At 45.8% G+C, this 18,125-nt stretch overlaps 1 protein-coding gene across 5 annotated transcripts in view; it reads left to right on the top strand.

Annotated features, from left to right (window-relative positions):
* The window catches only part of KIRREL3 (kirre like nephrin family adhesion molecule 3), a 532,532-nt gene that overhangs the window by 285,236 nt on the left and 229,171 nt on the right, over positions 1-18,125 (top strand). The gene's annotated exons all lie outside the window — the stretch shown is intronic.

Genomic DNA, 18,125 nt, shown 5'->3' with positions numbered 1-18,125 from the left:
CACTGAGTGGGGGGCAGGGACCTTTGTTTCCCTGGCTCGTCAGAATTCCGGAAGATGAGGGGAGGTCAACACTGCAGGCTAGTAAAGAACTCAGGGACAGGGGAACCCAGTGGCTTCAGAGGGGCTTCCTGAGCCTGGAGAGATGGGGGTGCATTGATGAGAGATACAGACGGTGAAGCCTTGGGAAATGTGAGAGCGACTGATGCCAGCTTTACCAGCCAAACGGAATTCAGGCTGCCACGTGACTAAGAGACTTGGGGAGTGGAGGGTGGCAAAGCTAATCCCAGTGGATTCTGGGGTCTCTTCAACAGTACAGGCACAACAGCAAGCCCTGAGCCAGGATTCAGAAAAGCCGATTGCACTTCTGACTCAGCCACTGGCTTGGTGATCTTGGACAGGTCCCTTTTTCTCTCCGATCCCTCTGGCATTTTATAAATCTGTGATTCCTCTGATCACACAGATAAGAGCAACCCCCAAAATTATCCATGAATAGAGTCAGGGCCAGCACGCTTTTTCCATAAAGGGTCAGATAGGAAGTATTTCTGGCTCTGTGGGCTATCCGAGCTCATTCAGCGAGTCGTCTCTGCCTTCGTAGTGAAAAAGCCACCAAAGACAGAATGCAAACAAGTGGGCTTGGCTGTGTTCCAAAACAGCTTTATTTACCAAAACAGACAGCGGCCAGATTTGGCCATTGTTTGCCGACCCCCAACATAGAGCATTCTGGGCGCAGGGACCCTTGCAATCTTCCAATCAGAGCAAAGGAGTGAGGGAGACGTCATTCCTTGCGTGGCGCGTGGTGCACAAGCCCCGGAGATGAGGTTAGGTCTGTCTCTTCCAGCTGTCCTTAGAAGGGGGCTTCACAGTTCCTGAAGACCGACCGATACTACGTAAGTCCTTCCACATGCACAAAATATCTGCATCCTCATTGTTAATGACAAGTCTGGGGCACCTGGGTGGCTCAGTCAGTTAAGCCTCCTGACTCTTGATTTCGGCTCAGGTCATGATCTCAGGGGTTGGGAGATGTAGGCATTGGGGTCTGCAATTCACCACGCAGTCTGCTTGTCCCTCTCCCTCCCTATCCACTCCTCCCCTGACTTGCTTGCTCCCCCACCACCCTCTCTCTCAAATAAATAACCAAATAAAATCGTAAAAAAAAAAAAACAGCCCTCTATTTGTAACCCCTTTCAGAGATTTAAAAAATAAAAAGTGGCTCATAGAGATTAGGCAACTGTCCTAAGATCACACTACTTAGGGTAGAACCCAGATAAAACTTCAGACTCAGAAAGGCATAGCACCATTCATGATCCAAAGAAGCCTACTCTTCTTTGTTTGAAGGTCTGGTCCTGGCCCCCAAACCTGCCCCTCAGAGCAGCTTTCCCTGCACCCACTCAGAGCTGACTCGGCCCAGGCAATCATTCTCCACACTTTTCCTTGCTTCCTCGGCAGTATTTTCCATCCCCACTTCTGAATGTCATGGAGCGTGATGCTGACACAATCAGGCAGAATCCCCAGTCCAGACAGCCCCACAGCCAGGGGAGACACAGATCCAGCACACGCGTGCTGGGATACACTGGAAAAGTGCAATTCACTTTAAATAGATTCCCATAAATAAGCAATAAAACAGGAACAGCCATTTGCAGTGAGCATTTCCAGGGTTTGATGAGCTAGGAGTTTGGATGGGGTGGGGGGGGTTGGGGGGACAAAGAGTCTTTTTCATTATTTCCCCATCCCTGCAATTTTCTTTTACTGCCTGATGACTTTGAAGGGGTGGGGAGATGAACGTGGCCCCGTAGGGATGGAGCCAGAGCTCCCATCTCCTGCTGCAGTCTGCCAAGTTCAACTTCCCGATTGTCCGAGGGTTTCTTCGTGAGCTAGGCCTCTGTCCTTCTACCTCTTTGACCTGCCTTGGCCTGCCTCCCTCCACCGACAGCTTCCAAGTGTCCTGGGAGATGAGGTGAGCAGACAAGGTTGGGGTCCCGGGGAGGGGCAAGAACTAGGAGGCTGATTCCAGAGAATCTGAGTTTTATAAAGGTGTATCTAGAAGGTAGGTGCAGGGGGTACAGCCCAGGCCAGGGTATGGTCAGAAATGTCTTCATTTCCTTTCTCTTTTTCTCTGATGTCAGACATGATTCCTTCGCTAGGAGGTGACCTGCCTCAGTTTACACTAATGTGGCAAGCTACAGAGACTGTCAGTGGTAGACAGTCCTTTTTGGAAGCTCACCTGACTTAGAATGCTGTACTCTAGCTGTGAGTGTGTGTGTGTGCGCGCGCATGTGTCCATGCATGATATCACACACTTGTGTGTTCACTCTGTTTGGAACCATGTCCCATACCACAAGTACATGCTTCTACAGCATTCCAGCATAGTGTCTTTTTTCTTGTTGACTTTTCAAGCATTCTTCCTCTCCTGACAGGAAGTTTCTACCTTATGACTCCCCGCAATCCACCCAGCCTGAACCTGTATTTAGAGCAGAGCCTGCTGACAACCTCCTTTGACTTTGCTCCTCATTCTGAGTCCCTGTCATGCTTAAAACCAAAGAATCCGCTCTATCCAAGATCTGATGTTCTCCTCGTATCCAGCTGTTCTTTCCATTCCCCCAAAGTCACTGCCCTTCTGAGGACTCTCTTGTGGGCGTGGCATTCAGTGAGGCTCTCTCAACAGCCATGCTGCCGACCCATGTTACAGATGGGGCACACGACGTAACTTTTGGTTTTCTGTTACCATTTATCATTCTCATGTTGTTTTGTGTGTGTTCGTCTGCTAAGCTGTCTGGATAGGATAACTACACACATTCATACAGACATTTCTTCATCATCTGTCTGTATCGGTAGTATTGGTTAGCTATGGCTGTGTAAGAAATAAGACCAAACTTGAGGGCTGAAAACTAGTAAGCATTTCTTATTACTCATCTAGCTGTGTGTCAGCTGGGCAGCTTTGTTAACCTGGGCTGGGATCAGCTAAATGGAGCTGGACCAGTCACATGTTTTTTATTAACCTATAGGGTCATCTTGGGTGGCCACACTCACATGTCTGGTGGTGGTGTGGCTGTTGGCAGCGGTGACAGGACCATATATCTGGCATCGTCCAGCAGGTTATCACAGGCCTGGGCACGCAGGGGCAGCAGGGCTCCGAGGGGGTGCGGGGAAGCATGAGACCTCAGCTCAGAACTAGACATCCCCATTTCCAGCACATTCTGTTGGCCACAGCAAGTCACGAGACTGGTTCAGATCCAAGGAATGAGAAATGGTGGAAACGGCAGTAAAGTCACATTGCAAAGGGTGTGGATTCAGGGAGAAGGGGAGAATTGTCTGCCATGCCCACTATTGGACATATACATAACATAAACCAGGTCAAATCCAAAAATTGGTTCCATTGTAGCTATACCCATTTATGTGTTCTCATCATCCTGTGTACACAGCTCTGATCTCTTCCAAGTTTGGCCATGGTGTGGTCATCTCGGGACCCAGCTCAAGGGGGGTAGGTCTTTGTTACTGCCAAATACGTAATCCAATTGAATAGATCATCTATTGTTTAATGAGTCACCCCATGAATTCATAGGATGACAGTAAATAAAATATGAATCCAGTAAGTTTCATTACCTCTTTTAATAACCAATAAACAAGCATTCACATCTTCTTCACTCAAAGAAGGCGAATCTTGCCCAGAGAGCAGAGAAGGGACATAGGTGGGACTGTAGCTTATGGTCTCTGGCCAGTCTGTCTCCTGTGTGCTCAGACTGCTTAATTATGTGCTCCAAGGTTTTCCTCCCTCCAGATTCGGGGCGTCTGGGAGCTTTTCATCTGTGGCCTCACCCCCTTTCATCGTATCAGTGACTTGTGTCGAGACACAAAAGAACTAAATGCAACCACTGACCACATACTCTCATCTTTTGTCCGTGAATGACTCTTTTTATTTCTTTCTTTTTCTTAAAAAAAGATTTTATTTATTTATTTGACAGAGAGAGATCACAAGTAGGCAGAGAGGCAGGCAGAGAGAGAGGAAGGGAAGCAGGCTTCCTGCTGAGCAGAGAGCCCGATGCGGGACTCAATCCCAGGACCCTGGGATCATGACCTGAGCTGAAGGCAGTGGCTTAACCCACTGAGCCACCCAGGCGCCCCAATTTTATTTCTTTCTTAATTTATGTGTTTGTCCTTATTTATGTATTTGTGACTTATGTATTTTGATTTTGTTTTTGTTTTTGTTTTTGCTTTTGTTTTGGTAGAGGGACAAGGTCAATATGTTGGAATTCTCCATAATAATTTTTTTTTTCAAATGTTGAACTGAACCAGAGATTTTTCTCTTGAACATTTGGCAGTAATTTAACAAGTGCTTATAGAGATAGCTCCTGCCTTTTCTTTTCCTTGTAGTAAAAAAGTATAACATGAAACTTACCATCTTGGCCATTTTTAAGTGCCCAGTTCAGTAGTGTTAAGTCCGTTCACATTGCTGTGAAACAGAGCTCCAGAACTTTGTCCTCTCACAGTCTGAAAGTTTATACCCATTAAGTAACAACTCCTCATTTCTCCTAGCCCCAGCTTCAGCTAACCACCACTCTACTTTCTGTTTCTATGATCAGGACTACTTTAGATATTTCATATAAGTGGAATCATGCAGTGTTTGTCTTTGGGTGATGGGCTTATGTCACTTAGCAGAAGGTCCTCCAGGTTCATTCGTGGTTCGTTCGTGGTGTAGCTTTTGTCAGAATTTCCTTCCTTCTTAAGGCTGAAAAGCATCGCATTGTACATATCTCTCACATTGGTTTATTCATTCATCTGAAGGTAGATATTTGGGGTGTCCACACCCCTTGGCTGTTGTGAATACTGCTGCTAGGAACATGCATGTGTCCCTACTTTCCAATGTCTTGGATACATACCCAGAAGTGAGACTGCTGAATCGTATGGTAGTTCTATTTTTAATTTTTTAAGGAAACTCCGTCCTGTTTTCCATAGCAGCTGCATCATTTTACATTCCCACTAGCACTGCGCAAGACTTCCAATTTCTCCACATCCTTGCCAGCACTTGTATTTTCTGATTTTTTGATAGTAGCCCTCCTAATGAGTGTGAGATGATAGCTCATTACTGTTTCATTTGCATTTCTCTGATAATTAGTGACTTTGAACAGCTTTTCATATGCTGGTTGGCTGTTTGTATCTTGGAGAAGTATTCAAGTATTCAAGTTCTTGGCCCATATTTTATTTGGACTCTTTGATTTTTGTTTTTGTTTTTGTTGTTGCATTTGTGTATTTTTAAGTACTTTGATAAATGTCCCTTCACTCACCAACAAACAAGAAAACAAGAGTATTGACCTCAGTCTGTATTGTATCCCCATCTTCCTCTGCCCAGAGCAATGAAGTGCTGTCTTGAATCTTGTGTTTGTTACTGCCTTGCTTTCCTTTTCTTTTTTTCAAATGAAGTTTTATTATAGCTACATATTTTCTTTAAAAAAATAATATTTTGGCTTGGATTGATTTTAACCTTATATAAAAAGTAGCATGCAATATTTATTATTTGGGGGCTTGCTTTTTTTTTTTTTTCACTCAAATTCTATTACTAAGACTAACCCGTATTGTTGCACGTGGCTATTGCTCATTCGTGCTGGCTGAGGTTTACTGTTGTATAACACACCCGCGCTACAGTACATTTATCCATTCTCCTGTCGGAGTACATGTGTATGGATTCTAGGGTTTTGCTGTTCATGAATAGTGCTGTTATGCACATTTTTGTCCATATCTACTGGTGGACATGCGCGCGAGCTGCCCTTGTGTATTTTTCTAAGAGCGAGATTGCTGGGTTGTAAGGTATTTGTTCAACTTCACAAGACAATACCAAACTGTTCCCCAGGTAGCTGCATGATTTCACACTCCCACCAGCAATGTGCAAAAGGTTCTGTAGATCCACACTCTATCAACACTTGATATTGTCCACCTGCTTAATTTCTGACAGTCAAATGAGTGAGGAAGGTATCTCATTTGCCCTCGATACACATTTCCCTGATCATTAATGAGGCTGAACATCCCTTCATATGTTTATTGGCCATATGTGTTTCTTTAATCAAATTAAGAACTTCTGTTCATCAAGACACTGTGAAGAAAGTGAAAAACAAGTTACAAAGCAAGGCGAGGTATTTGCCACACACATAGCTGACTAAGATCTAGTGTGAAGAATATAGACAAGAAGAGACAACTCACTCCGAAGAAAATGGGCCAAAGAAATGACAGGCATTTTGCAGAAAATCCTCCTGGTTATTATTATTAACTCTAAAGATGTGTTTGGATCCATAACAGCAGCTAGTCAGAGAGTGGAGTTTTCTCACATCAAATGGAAACTTTCTTTAGTGTAGAAGCAACTTTCCAAGGCCTTGTCCTTAGCTAGTTCAGAGATGAGTCAGAAAAGCCTGCTACTTTCTCCCTTGCCGGCTAGAGAAATCATCTGAGTCCAGAAAAGGTGTTCACAGGGACAAAAGCTCAAAGCTGAGATACTCTCCATATTGGTTTCCTGGGGACAGTCAGGCCTTAGAAAACCCTAAAACTCAAGGTGTGAAATCACCATCCTTCCCAAAGAGAATTGCTCAACACTTACCCATCAGGAACCTTCCAGAGCATTTCCAGGGAAAGTACAGAATCTTCCCTTCACTATTAATGCACTGAGGAAGGGAGGACCATTTCTCTTCCTCTAAAACTGCTCTCAGGGGACGTCTGGGTGGCTCAGTCGGTTAAGCATCTGCCTTCAGCTTAGGTCGTGATCCCAGGTTCCTGGGATCCAGTCCCTCAACAGGCTCCTTGCTCAGCGGGAAGCCCGCTTCTCCCTCTGCCTGCCACTCCCCCTGCTTGTGCACTCTCTCTTTCTCTCTCTCTCTGACAAATAAATGAATAAAATCTTTTAAAAATGTTTTTAAAATAATAAAACCTCTCTCAGACTAATGACCAAAAAAATTATTTGTATAGAACCAATTTCTCTCCAACATTCCTTGGAGCCAAAGAAATGGTTAAATATCTAGGCTTTGAAGGACTTCCCTGCTGGGATGTGAGTTTCTGGTGGAAAGTAAAGAGAAGGACTGTAAGAGGGCAGCAAATAAATGAATTAAAGGCAACAGACACTAGCTGTCAATCATCTTCAACATGGGCTGCACGGCCGATAAAGCCCACAGAGGTCCATTCTGGAGTACAGCTGAGGCTTCCTTCCCAGGCCGGCCCCCATGCTCTGGGAGGGACATGGAGAAGGAAGGTCCAAGTTCTAGGAAAGCATGAGGCAGAGAGATAAATAGGGACTGAAATGAGAGTCGTCTCTCATGTCCCTGCTTCTGTTTCACTAGCCAGCCTCCAAACGTGTTGCTTGCCATTTGCGGTTAATAGCAAATGTCTTCCCATATTTATTCACTTACCTGTCAGGGGTACATATTCCCTGTGCAGCAGTGTGATATCTGAATAGCAGATTATGCCTTCGGTGCTAACCTGTCAGTCCCAGGATATCCTCCGCGGAGAGCCAGGCAGCCACGGGAAAGTGACAGGCAGACAGGTAGCTAGTTGCACTGACTTGAAGAAAACTAACTAAAAGCCGGACCCTTGCAGTGGAAACTACCAGAGGAACTGGCTAACAAGACGTCCTTTCCAATTTCCCAGCTGGGTTTGGATGGGATCATTAGATGTGTCTACACTGGGGAGTGCCAAGGTAAGACAGAGCTAGGTGATAAGACGGGCAGCTAGAAAGTCTGAAGGCTTCTCTTCAGAACGGAGGAAACATCCTGTTTGGAGCAGGGAGGAGCTGGAGTGGCCGAGGTTGTGATCACCTTGGAGGTGAGGGTGTTAGATGACAGGTCAGCGGCGTGGGGTCCCTAAATTCCCAGGTGGCACATGTGAGTCGGACTGACTCTCCTCATCCTCTGGGCGACCTGTTCTTCCACATCTAGATGAAGCAAATTCCTATCCCATCTTCTAATCTCAAAGGCCACCAGCAGAACATACTGGCTCGTTTGGAAATCATCTTTCATAACCATTCCAGGATTCTTTCCAGTTGCTAAAGCAGCTAATCCCAGGTTGTTGACATGTCCAGCAGGACCATGGGTCAGTCTATCACCTGGTGAAGATGGGGTGCTTCACGCCGAATACATCATTACAACTCATTCCCTCCCTCTCTCTCTCTCTCTCTCTCTCTCTCACACACACACACACACACACACACACGTCACTTCTACATAGCTTCTTTATAGCCAGCCAAACAAAAATAAGACCAAAAATAGGAAAAAAAAATTCTCCTGTCCAACCTTTTTTTCTTCCCCCTTTATTCCTTCCACATCACCTTCCTACTCCTCGTTGGGGCCTAGAGAGTTCTGGGTAGCTAGTGTTTGATGTTATTAAGCAAAAATTTCTTGTGACAGCCGCCATGTCACCTTGTAGTCTTTTGGCATTGACAGAGACAAGAACAGAGCTTATAAAATGCACACATTTCCTTCCTTACAGGAAACTGGGACAACAACAGAGCCTTATAAAATACACACTGTCCTCCTTGCCGAAATCTGCTGCTGTGTACTAAAAGCAAGAAACAACAATTCCTTCCTGTATTGTTTAATTATGAGCTGACGCAGCCAAGATAAAGGCCCAACCAATCGAGGGCTCCGAAACACCAGTCATTCTCTGAGGAAAGCTGAGGTTTACTCTCTCCTATTATATTTGTTATGATTTTAGTTTGTTCAGCGGTAAATGCAATATTGACATTTAGAAACTCTAGAAAAAAAAAAAAAAGAAAGAAAGAAAAAGGCAACCAAAACATTTGCTAGCTTCAAATATTTGAGCAGTTTCCAACCGGAGGCCATGGGTTTTTCTCAGTTTTTAATTTTAGTTCCCTCACTGCGCCCCCTCCCCAACATTTCCACAGAGGCATATCTTCCAGTCAACAATGTATTTGCAATCGATATCTTTTCTGTAAAGCATGCATGCAATCATGTTCTAAATGGAAAAGGAAGGTTATTGAGTGTACTCATTGAGATCATCTGACTGTGGCCAGAGCTAGGCGAGGAGTTAGTCAGACAATGGAAACCGGACAGTGGGGAGAAGGATGCTCTCTGAATTACTAATTGACAGTGTTGGCAATCATGCTGAACCCTCCAGCTCCATCCATCTTAAAGCCCAAATTATTTTAGGTTTCTTGATATTGACATACTGGCAGAGGCAGGGAGTTGTTCTTAAAGAAGGAGTGCATCTCCTTCCCCTTAACATTTTCATAAATAGAATTATTTATCTCTCCAATCTAACTAGTGCCCAAGATACCCTTTATAGGCATTGAACCCTTTCTTTCAGTTTTCTATATAGTTTCTTTTCTTTTTGGATGTGTGGGAGGACTTCTTCTCTGCCACCAGTGGCATCTGTGACTCCGGGCTGGGTCTCTTCAAAGTCACCGCGTCATTACACTGCTTCTATCTCTGCCCACCATTATCCATGGACTTCTACCACTCTCTCTCTAGACTGTGAATGTTCTGGAATAGAGAGGCCTTGTGGCATTCATCTAGGTATCTCCAATATCCAAAACAATGTCTGACATGGAGGAACAATGTAAATTTATTGAATTAAGAAATGAAAAAAATGCGTGAATGAATCAATCAATCAATTAACTGAACATGTCAGAGATGGTAGCAGGAGAATATTCTGGTAAACTGGAAAATCTGCTTAGAGCTAATAGAGAATTCTCTCTCACACATACCCCTACCCATCGCCACCACTATGTTGTTTCCAGAACGGGCAACTCCAAAGGGCTGGAGGAATTCCTAGGAGGCTTGCTCTGTATTCTTGTCATTTTCCCACATGAAAGCTTCCAATGAGGTGAGACCACCTTGTTTCTAAGGTTTAATGGTTCAAAAATTAAAATATTTTATAACTAACTTTGAACTAGGTGAATAGGGTGTTGTTATGTATAAGAGGCAGTGAGAATTCTTTCCTCTCTGGGCCAGACAGAAGGGGATTTTTAAATGAAATATGGCACCTGAATCAGGATGACTCTGGCAACAAAGCCAGGAGAGAAAATAATGACAAGCTTATTGCCTGGCACAAAGCAGGGCTCAGCAAATGTTCGAGGTAATGTTGTATAAATTAATCAGCTCCTTTTTGTGGCATGCTTCCTTCATGTACCCATTCATGGACTTGAGCCCTCTTAGGCATGTCCTGAAGTTAGGCACATTCTAACTACATCCGCAGCTTCGTCCCTTGCCTCTCGTGTCCTTGACTCCCATGGCCAGTCACACTCGTGACTTGCAACTCCAGGAATGCTATGCCCTCCTGGGTCTTCATGCTTTTGTATGCAGGACTTCCCTTTGTCAGTGTGACCATTCTCCTATTATCGTCTCCTCAATAGCTCGTACTTACCTTTCAAATTTAGCTTAGGGTCACAAGCCAGGAAACTGTCCCTCACCCATGCTCCTCCTTCTCCAGTGCCCCACCACCCCACCGTTGTCATAGCAGCCAGCTGTCTCCCACAAACACTCAGCACACAGGACTGATGCCCTTTGTATACCTTCCATTCTGTTGGTTCATAAGGTTCATGAGAGTAAGCTGATGTTTTCTGTCTCTGTAGCCCAGCACCAAGCACAATGCCTAGAATGGTCCGTAGGTGGTTACTAATGAATGAATACATAGATGGATTAATGAAAGAAGGCTAACCACTGAAAGAAGGCTGGAGGTAACCTTGAAGAATCTACACAGTGAACAGAAATCTGCCTCTAGACATGAGCTGTGAGTCCGAAAAACATGAGCAGATAGATGGGATGGAGGGCGAGAAGCTCAAAGTGAACAAGAAGGTAGAGACCCCTGCCAACAAGCAGGACCAGAGAGAAAGGAGAAGTTTATGGTGTCGGAGGCTGCCTGAGGCGGGCTTTACTCAAACCACTGGGATAGTGGCCACGGAGCCAGAGCAGAGAATCTACCCCCCACCCCCTCCGCCGGGGTCTAGAAAGCATGAGAATGAGATATCTCATGGAAGGGAAGTAGAGGCGGAGTGACACCAGATGAGTGAGGCTTTCCCATGAGGACTGGGTTCAGCACTGATGGAGTCCAAGCTGCTGTGTGGAGAGCTAGCATGAAGGAAGAGGCTCCAGGAGCCCCTCACTCAGGCGAGTTCACCATCCCATCCTGAGGGGTGCAGAGTGGCTCTGGAAACTGAATGTGTGAGCAAGGACTCTGAACAGCCAAGATGCTGCTAATAGTGGGGAAACATTCACGGTTGTCATAAGCAAGAGATGAGATGGAAATGACATGTCACAGCATTTTAATTTAGCCTTTGTATTTTAGAATGTTTTAATTAAGGTTTATCTGTTACCATTATGACTGTAATCCTGAGAAGGGCCAAGTCTGCCCAGGCATGGGGAAGAGAGGAGGAAAATACGTCATAATTAAAATAATTATTAATTTAATCTCATTAAGTAGAGATTACTAATTATTGTTGCTATTTTTATGCATGGCGGGGACAGACCCCTCCGTGAACATGTCTCATCAGTTTGCGTGGAGGTGGAGTGCGGCGATGCCTGGGAGATCCTTTCTCTGAGAAGGTGGCTACCCCGTCTCCTTCCCATAGAGTTTCTCCCCGCAGATATCCTTTGATAACTGCTGCACAAAATCCATACCATGTTGGGTTTGAGAGAGAGGTTCTATGTTTGGGTGTGTGCCCACCACCCTGTCCTTCACTCCCCTGTGCCTAGCTAGACGCTCCTTCCTCTGCTCTCAGGACCCTCTGTGGCCACCTCGCCATCTTCACTGCTCTGGACTTGCTTGCAGATCCCGTTCCCCTAGCAGGCTGGGAGCCCCTTGAAGAGATGTGCTGTGCGCTTTGTCTTTGCATCTCCTCCAACATCTCTTACCATCCCAAAATCTGCAGGGAAGCTGGGTCTAATATTGTTTCAAAATTGGAAGAAAGGAGAAAGGAGGAAAGGAAATGCGGTAGGGGAATGGGTGATAAGATAAAAGGCAAAGAAACCTGTCCTACTGAGTGAGGCTCCTTAGTGACCTGGACCAGCAAATTCTCCATCTTCCCAAGGGCCCATCCGCCCTGGACCCAGCACCCACACCACACACATATACACGCACACACACACGTAACCTCCTAGAGCTTTCCATTCCTCATAGGTGTAAATGACTAATGAGTATCAAAGCCAAGTGATTAGGTGGCCTTTACAAGCTTCAGTAACTACCAGCATAACTATAAGTCACTCTGGCATCCTAAATGCCTGCTTGGAAAATGTAAACAAAAGAGGAGACCTACCCAAAGGAATGAATTTCATTGTAAAATATGTTTTTTGTATTTAACCTTCTTGCAAGTCAAGTGAGACTTACGTGGATTCGAGGGTTCTAAACCCAATTCCAACATGTGGGGTGGAGGGGATTTCCTACACTTCAACTCGATTCTGACACTGTCTACCTGGAGACAGCTTCAGATTCCGCAGGTTAAGGCCTGGGTCCCGTGAGACTGCCCCCACTTCAAGATGCCAATCATAAGTAGCAGGTCCCCAGGTGACCCACAAGCTCTGTCTGACTTGGCTACAAATCAGAAGTCCCCACGACGCCCTCCTTGGGTTCTGTTAATTTGCTTGAGTGGCTCAAAGAACTCGGGAAAATGCTTACTCATGTTTGCCCATTTTTTAATGGCCGCGATAAAGGATATAGATGAAGGCTAGAGGAATAGGGACAAGGGCAAGGTCTGGGAGGGTCCCAAACACAGGAGCTTCTGTGCCTGTGGAGGTGCATCAGCTTCCTGGGATGGACATGTTCACCAACCTGGATGCTCTCCAAACCCCAAGCCATTGGGATTCTACTGGGGCTCCATCACGTACGCATGGCAAACCATTAACTCCAATCTTCCTCTCTTCTCTCTTCTTTAGAGAATGGGGGGGCAAGGCTGAAAATTCCAGTCTTCCAGTGATTAGCCCCCATCCAGGAGCCCACCCAGAGTCACCTCATTAGAACAAAGGACACTCTTATCACTTATGAAGTTAGGAGGGTTTCAGGAGCTCTGGGGAGTTCCTGTGCCAGGAACCGTGGGCAGAGACCAATACATTTTTTTTCTGTTTTCTTATAAGGATATTCATCAAAATAATGAAGGGACACAACTAGCCAGATGAAGTCATAGAATAATGGATACAATTTACACTGATGGTTTCTCTGATATTCCTCAGAGCCCTGAGGTTTCATTGGAAGTACCTTAGAACCACTGCTGCAGGGGAGGGTGGTGGGAGCTGGTGTAACCAGTACGTCTTGCTTTCACTGCTTTATATAACAGTTCTTTGTTTAGATCTAATTTGTGAAAAGAGTTCTGCTGTGTAAAAAGCAGATCTAATCCCTTTCTGCCTTTTAGAGCAGAGGAAACAGGTCCTGAAGCTCAGAGGTCCCCCGGCCGGCCGGTGACAGAGGCGGGCACAGAGGGCACATCAGAGACTCCAGCCGTGGCTCTTTCCTCCTCACCACACCCCTTTCCCTCCCCTCTGACCTGCACAGTGAGTGTCCTGTTCCCGGGCTCTGAGGAGCCCTGCCTGATGTGGGTGGCCCACAGACCAGGCGTGAGGTTCAGCTCAGCCTCAGGCTGTCAGTGAGCATGCTGCTCCCCCATTGATCGCCTTCAGAAAGTCCCAGAGCCAGACCCCCGGCTCTAGTTCCCAGGACCCTGGAAGGACCCTGGAAGGACCCTGGAGGCCACAGCCCCCCACAGCTCCTGCAAGGGGCCAGGCAGGAATTACCTCTCGCCCCCGACAGACTGATGACAGACCCGCTTCTCTGGGTCCTGGCCTGTGTTTCAAGAATACATCTTGTTTCTACTCTGTAAGCAAGTTTACCTCCTGAGAGAAAGGAGGCTGCCCGTCGCGCTGAATGGGGCCTAATTGGCTACTTTCCCTGCTCGCAGACAAAATGGAAAAGGGGCTGATATCAGCATACTTATTTTCGGCTCCCGTGCTTTTAGCTCCCCATTCCTGAGGTCTCTGGGGTCCCTGTGCTCCGCAGCTGACACCCTAGCTAATCACTAACGTTTGAACACTGACTGTGTATCAGGCAAGTGGCTAAGAGAATCACACGTCGTCTTCCCAGCCCCTCCATACGAGAGGTACCCTTGTGCTTCCCATTCTGCAGAGAAGACACGGAGGCTTGAGAGGTCCAGTGACCTCCAAAGTCAGAGATGCTCTAAGTCAAAGGCAATGGACACTCCAAACTCACAGCTCCTAGTGAGGCCCAGGAGACCCTCCTGGTGTCAGGTGTTCTGTTGCATTTACTCACAAACCTTCATCCCAGACAAACATTCCCATGCTGCCATTTCTACCTCCCAGATCCAGTTTATGCCCTTGAAAGTAGCTCTGGGAACTCTTGTCACCACCATCTGTCCCCGTTTGGGGAGGCCAGAAAATTTGCCTCACAGTACCCCTACCATACAGCCAGAAGGGCTTGACGTGGATTCTTAGCTCTAAAAATATCTCCTAGAAAGGTATCTGAAATTCTATCAGGAGTTCTTTTTTTCTTTATAATCTTAAACATTGATCCCTCCTGCAGTATTTTCTTAAAATACCAATACCCCTAAAGGGTAACATAGTGACTTCACAGCAATCGTAGGCTGAATTAATAGACCAGATTTCCTGTCCCCTCTGCAAAGGCTGACCAAGGAGTTCACCACTCCGAGATCTTTGCTCATCTCTGGAAAAGGGACCTTATGCCCTCTCATTTCATTCTTGGGGCAACCCCGGGAGGGAATATTATGATCACAGTTTACAGATGAGGACAGTGTCATTCAAAGAGGATACAGTTCTTCTCATTGTCACTCCTTCCAGGCTGGAAAGAAGAGAAAGTGACCGTGGGGCTTGGGGGGAGGGAACACATTCCAGAAAGGCTTCAGGAATGGGCATACGTGACTTTCGTGAGCCCTGAGGACCCACCGGCCTGGGCACGGAAGTGGACACACACTCCACACTAGTTTTAGGACATCTACTCTTCTTTTCACACAGGTCCTGTAGATGACTTTTTCAGTGGTTAGGGGTGGGAGGACTATTTGATGGCTTTGCATCAAGTAATAGATAACACAGAGCTTTGAATCCAGAAATGACTATGAAGATTTAGTCCAATCTCGACATCTGACCTCCTGATTCCCAAACTAATATTTTCTTTCTTCCTGCTAGGTTATGGGATGTTTGAAATCTCATGTGTAAGAAAAAAAAACCTTCTGAAAAATCTTTCTGTTACATGATTTCATTTTTTTTTTTAAGGTATATTTGATTTGCTTGCCATGTACTTCTTGTCTCTCAGGACCCGGGATTCTGAAAGACAGATTTGTCAGGAATACTGATCCAATATTATTAGCTTTGCAGTGCCCTGAAACAGAAGGGAACGTGAGGGGGATTAACACGAAAAGAAACTCAATAAGGAAATGCTGACTGAACACCTACTGTGTGTGAGACATCCTGGGAACTCCAGTGACAATAATCTGCAAAGCTCAACGTTTGAGTCCAGGTCATATGGCCAGTCTGGGGTGTCTGTGTGTCTGTGTGTCTGTGTGTGTGTGTGTGCATGCACACATGTGCACATACGTTTCCATGGGTACGCACGTGAGCAAGTTCTTGCCCCCGCTCAGTTCTCCACTTTCCCATGGTGAACTGAAATGAATAAATCCCCATAAACTGCTTCCCTCACGAACAACCTTAGAAATAAGTTCTATTTACAAATATTTCATCAGCCCACCTACCTCAAAGCCCTCTGCTCCCCTGAAGACTGTAGAATAACGTGAATGAAACTCAGAATGAGTTCCTTCTACTGGGCATCAATCATAACCGTCCTGGGCAGGTAGCTATGCTGTCTGGGGCAAGGCTACTCTTGGAGCTGTTAGGGAACGTCTGTAAATTCTGGATGCAAAAATCCACGGCTTTGGGGCCTGGACCCTAGATAGCCAGTCTAGAGAAGGAGGGGACAAGGGGTACCTTTGTCAAGCTCCTGACATGATTCCTTGCATTTTTACCACCTAGGAGAGCGCTCCAAGTCCCTTTAGTCATTGCTGCAGGAAAACGTTTTGACATGAACTCTCATACATCATGACAGAGGTTAGTTACCAAAATGCACACATTTGCCTTAGCCAGTTTCATTTACTACCCTTTAAATTATTTCTCAGCCTTGCAAATCTTGCTGTGACAGACAGAGTGAGGGGGGGAACCACTAAGTGTTCATTTTTCATATAATATATTCCAATCCTGTTAGGTCGTCCTGCTGAAGGTAATATTTCTGGCATTCATTTAATGAAATTGACATTGATGAATGGTTAATTATACAAATTACATTCTTATTAAATCCCCTAGAATCAGTGCCTTAAAATTTCCTAGCTATGGGCTTCTTATGGTTGATATCCTTTTTTTTCTTTTGCTCTGAGTATGTCCTCTGTTGGCTGCTATAAGATTCATTCTGCATATTTTTCCCTCCTTTAAGAAACTTTGAAAAGCATTAAAAATCCCCTAGTTAAGGCAATTACTGTAGATAAGTTAATCTGCATGGGATGTTTAAACCCCAGTTCTTGCATATGTTTATTGGGATTGCTTCCATTCTCTAGACAGTTTCTGCCCTAGGGGTGGGAGGAAGGAGGGGAAAACCACCTCCTGCTCAATAAAGGTCTGATGGCTGCGAGGGGGAGAAGCTCGGCTGTGTGGCCAACTCCCTCCTTTGGCTGCTGGCTCTCTCTATGGATCTGATAGAAGAGTTGATGTTGGTAGGCTATCGGGAGAGGATCGCTAAGTGGTCCCTAGCAGGCTAAGTATCACCGGACGACACCTGTTACCCAGTAGCAGCCCGTGTTTTGCCTTTTCGTTGGGGAATGGAAGGATGAATCCTATTCGTTAAGCAAACATTTTTTTCTGTCACCCTGAGTGGTCACAGAGGCAGCAGATTCTCACTGAGCATCAGCCGGCAAGGAGTAGACACCTCAGGGAACTGGGAACCATCTCAGGTAATTCACGTGTTTTTTGGGGGAAAATTCTTGTTGAAGAACAGCTGCAAACTTGGGATTGTTTCCTCCCAAGTAGGAGAGGCAACAGGAGAACCAGACCCAGTTTGCAAAACCATCTCGGTCTTCCTTGGTGCTCCTGCCATGGTGGGAGTGGCTTCCTGCTCTGGACCCACAAGCTGCAAGGGGAGCCTCTGATGGGCTCCATGGGCTCCGCGGGGTCTTGAGTGTTCCTCTGGACATTTTCCTCCTCACACCCCTGTCACTCTCGGACTGTCATTGGCTGGGGCAGGTTAAGGCTAAGTTGACTAATTTCAACCTGTAAACAAATATGGCGCGTTTGGACTCTCTGTGGTAGGCTGCAACAGGTCCAGTCACCACTGAGACTGAAGTGCACCTCATTTCAGAGGGTCAGGAGGACAGACCTCGTGATGGATGCTTAGAGTCAGCCAAACTCTAAGCTACACTCATCCCCACACACCAGGGCTCCAGGGAATGATCTATGAGGTGATACAGTACAGCTGACCATTGAACAACGATGCAGGGGTAGGGGGCCATTAGGGACGCCAACTCCCCATGTGGTTGGAAATCTGTGTATACCTTTTGATGTCCCCAAAACATCGCTACTCATAGCCTACTTCAATCAGGAGTCTTCTTGAGAACACAGTTAATTAACACATATTTTGTACTATATATGGACTCTACCCTGTGTTACAGTAATCGAGAGAAAGGAAAATGTTTGTAAGAAAAATCGTAAGGGAGAGAAAATGCATTTATACTGCTGGACCGTCAACAATCCACATATAAGTGGACCCGCGCGCTTCACACCCACGATGTTCAAGGGTCAACTGTCTAATGGTTAAGAGTACTAACTCTTGGGTTCAAATCCAGACTCTGCTATTTCCTGGCTGTGTGACCTTCATACACTTAAACCCAAGTGTGCTCATTTACAAAATGGAGGCTATAATAGCTCCTGCTTTGGAGGGCTGTTGTAAAGCTTCAAAATGAACATAAAGCACTTATCAAAGGCATCCACGTGGGGCTCAATAAGTGAGAGTCTTTTATATTATTTAGGAATGTTTTTCAACTACAAGGAACACAATGCCCTTCTGACTATGGTTTAAACCATAGGGACATACATTGTTTGCTTAACAAAAAGTCCAGAGGTAGATGGTCTCACAGTTGGTCT

Source organism: Lontra canadensis, unplaced genomic scaffold (assembly GCF_010015895.1).
Source record: "Lontra canadensis isolate GAN:19392208 unplaced genomic scaffold, GSC_riverotter_1.0 scaffold36, whole genome shotgun sequence".
NCBI lineage: Eukaryota > Metazoa > Chordata > Mammalia > Carnivora > Mustelidae > Lontra > Lontra canadensis.
Note: the sequence above shows the minus strand (reverse complement) of the source record. Positions and strands in the feature narration are given on the sequence as shown.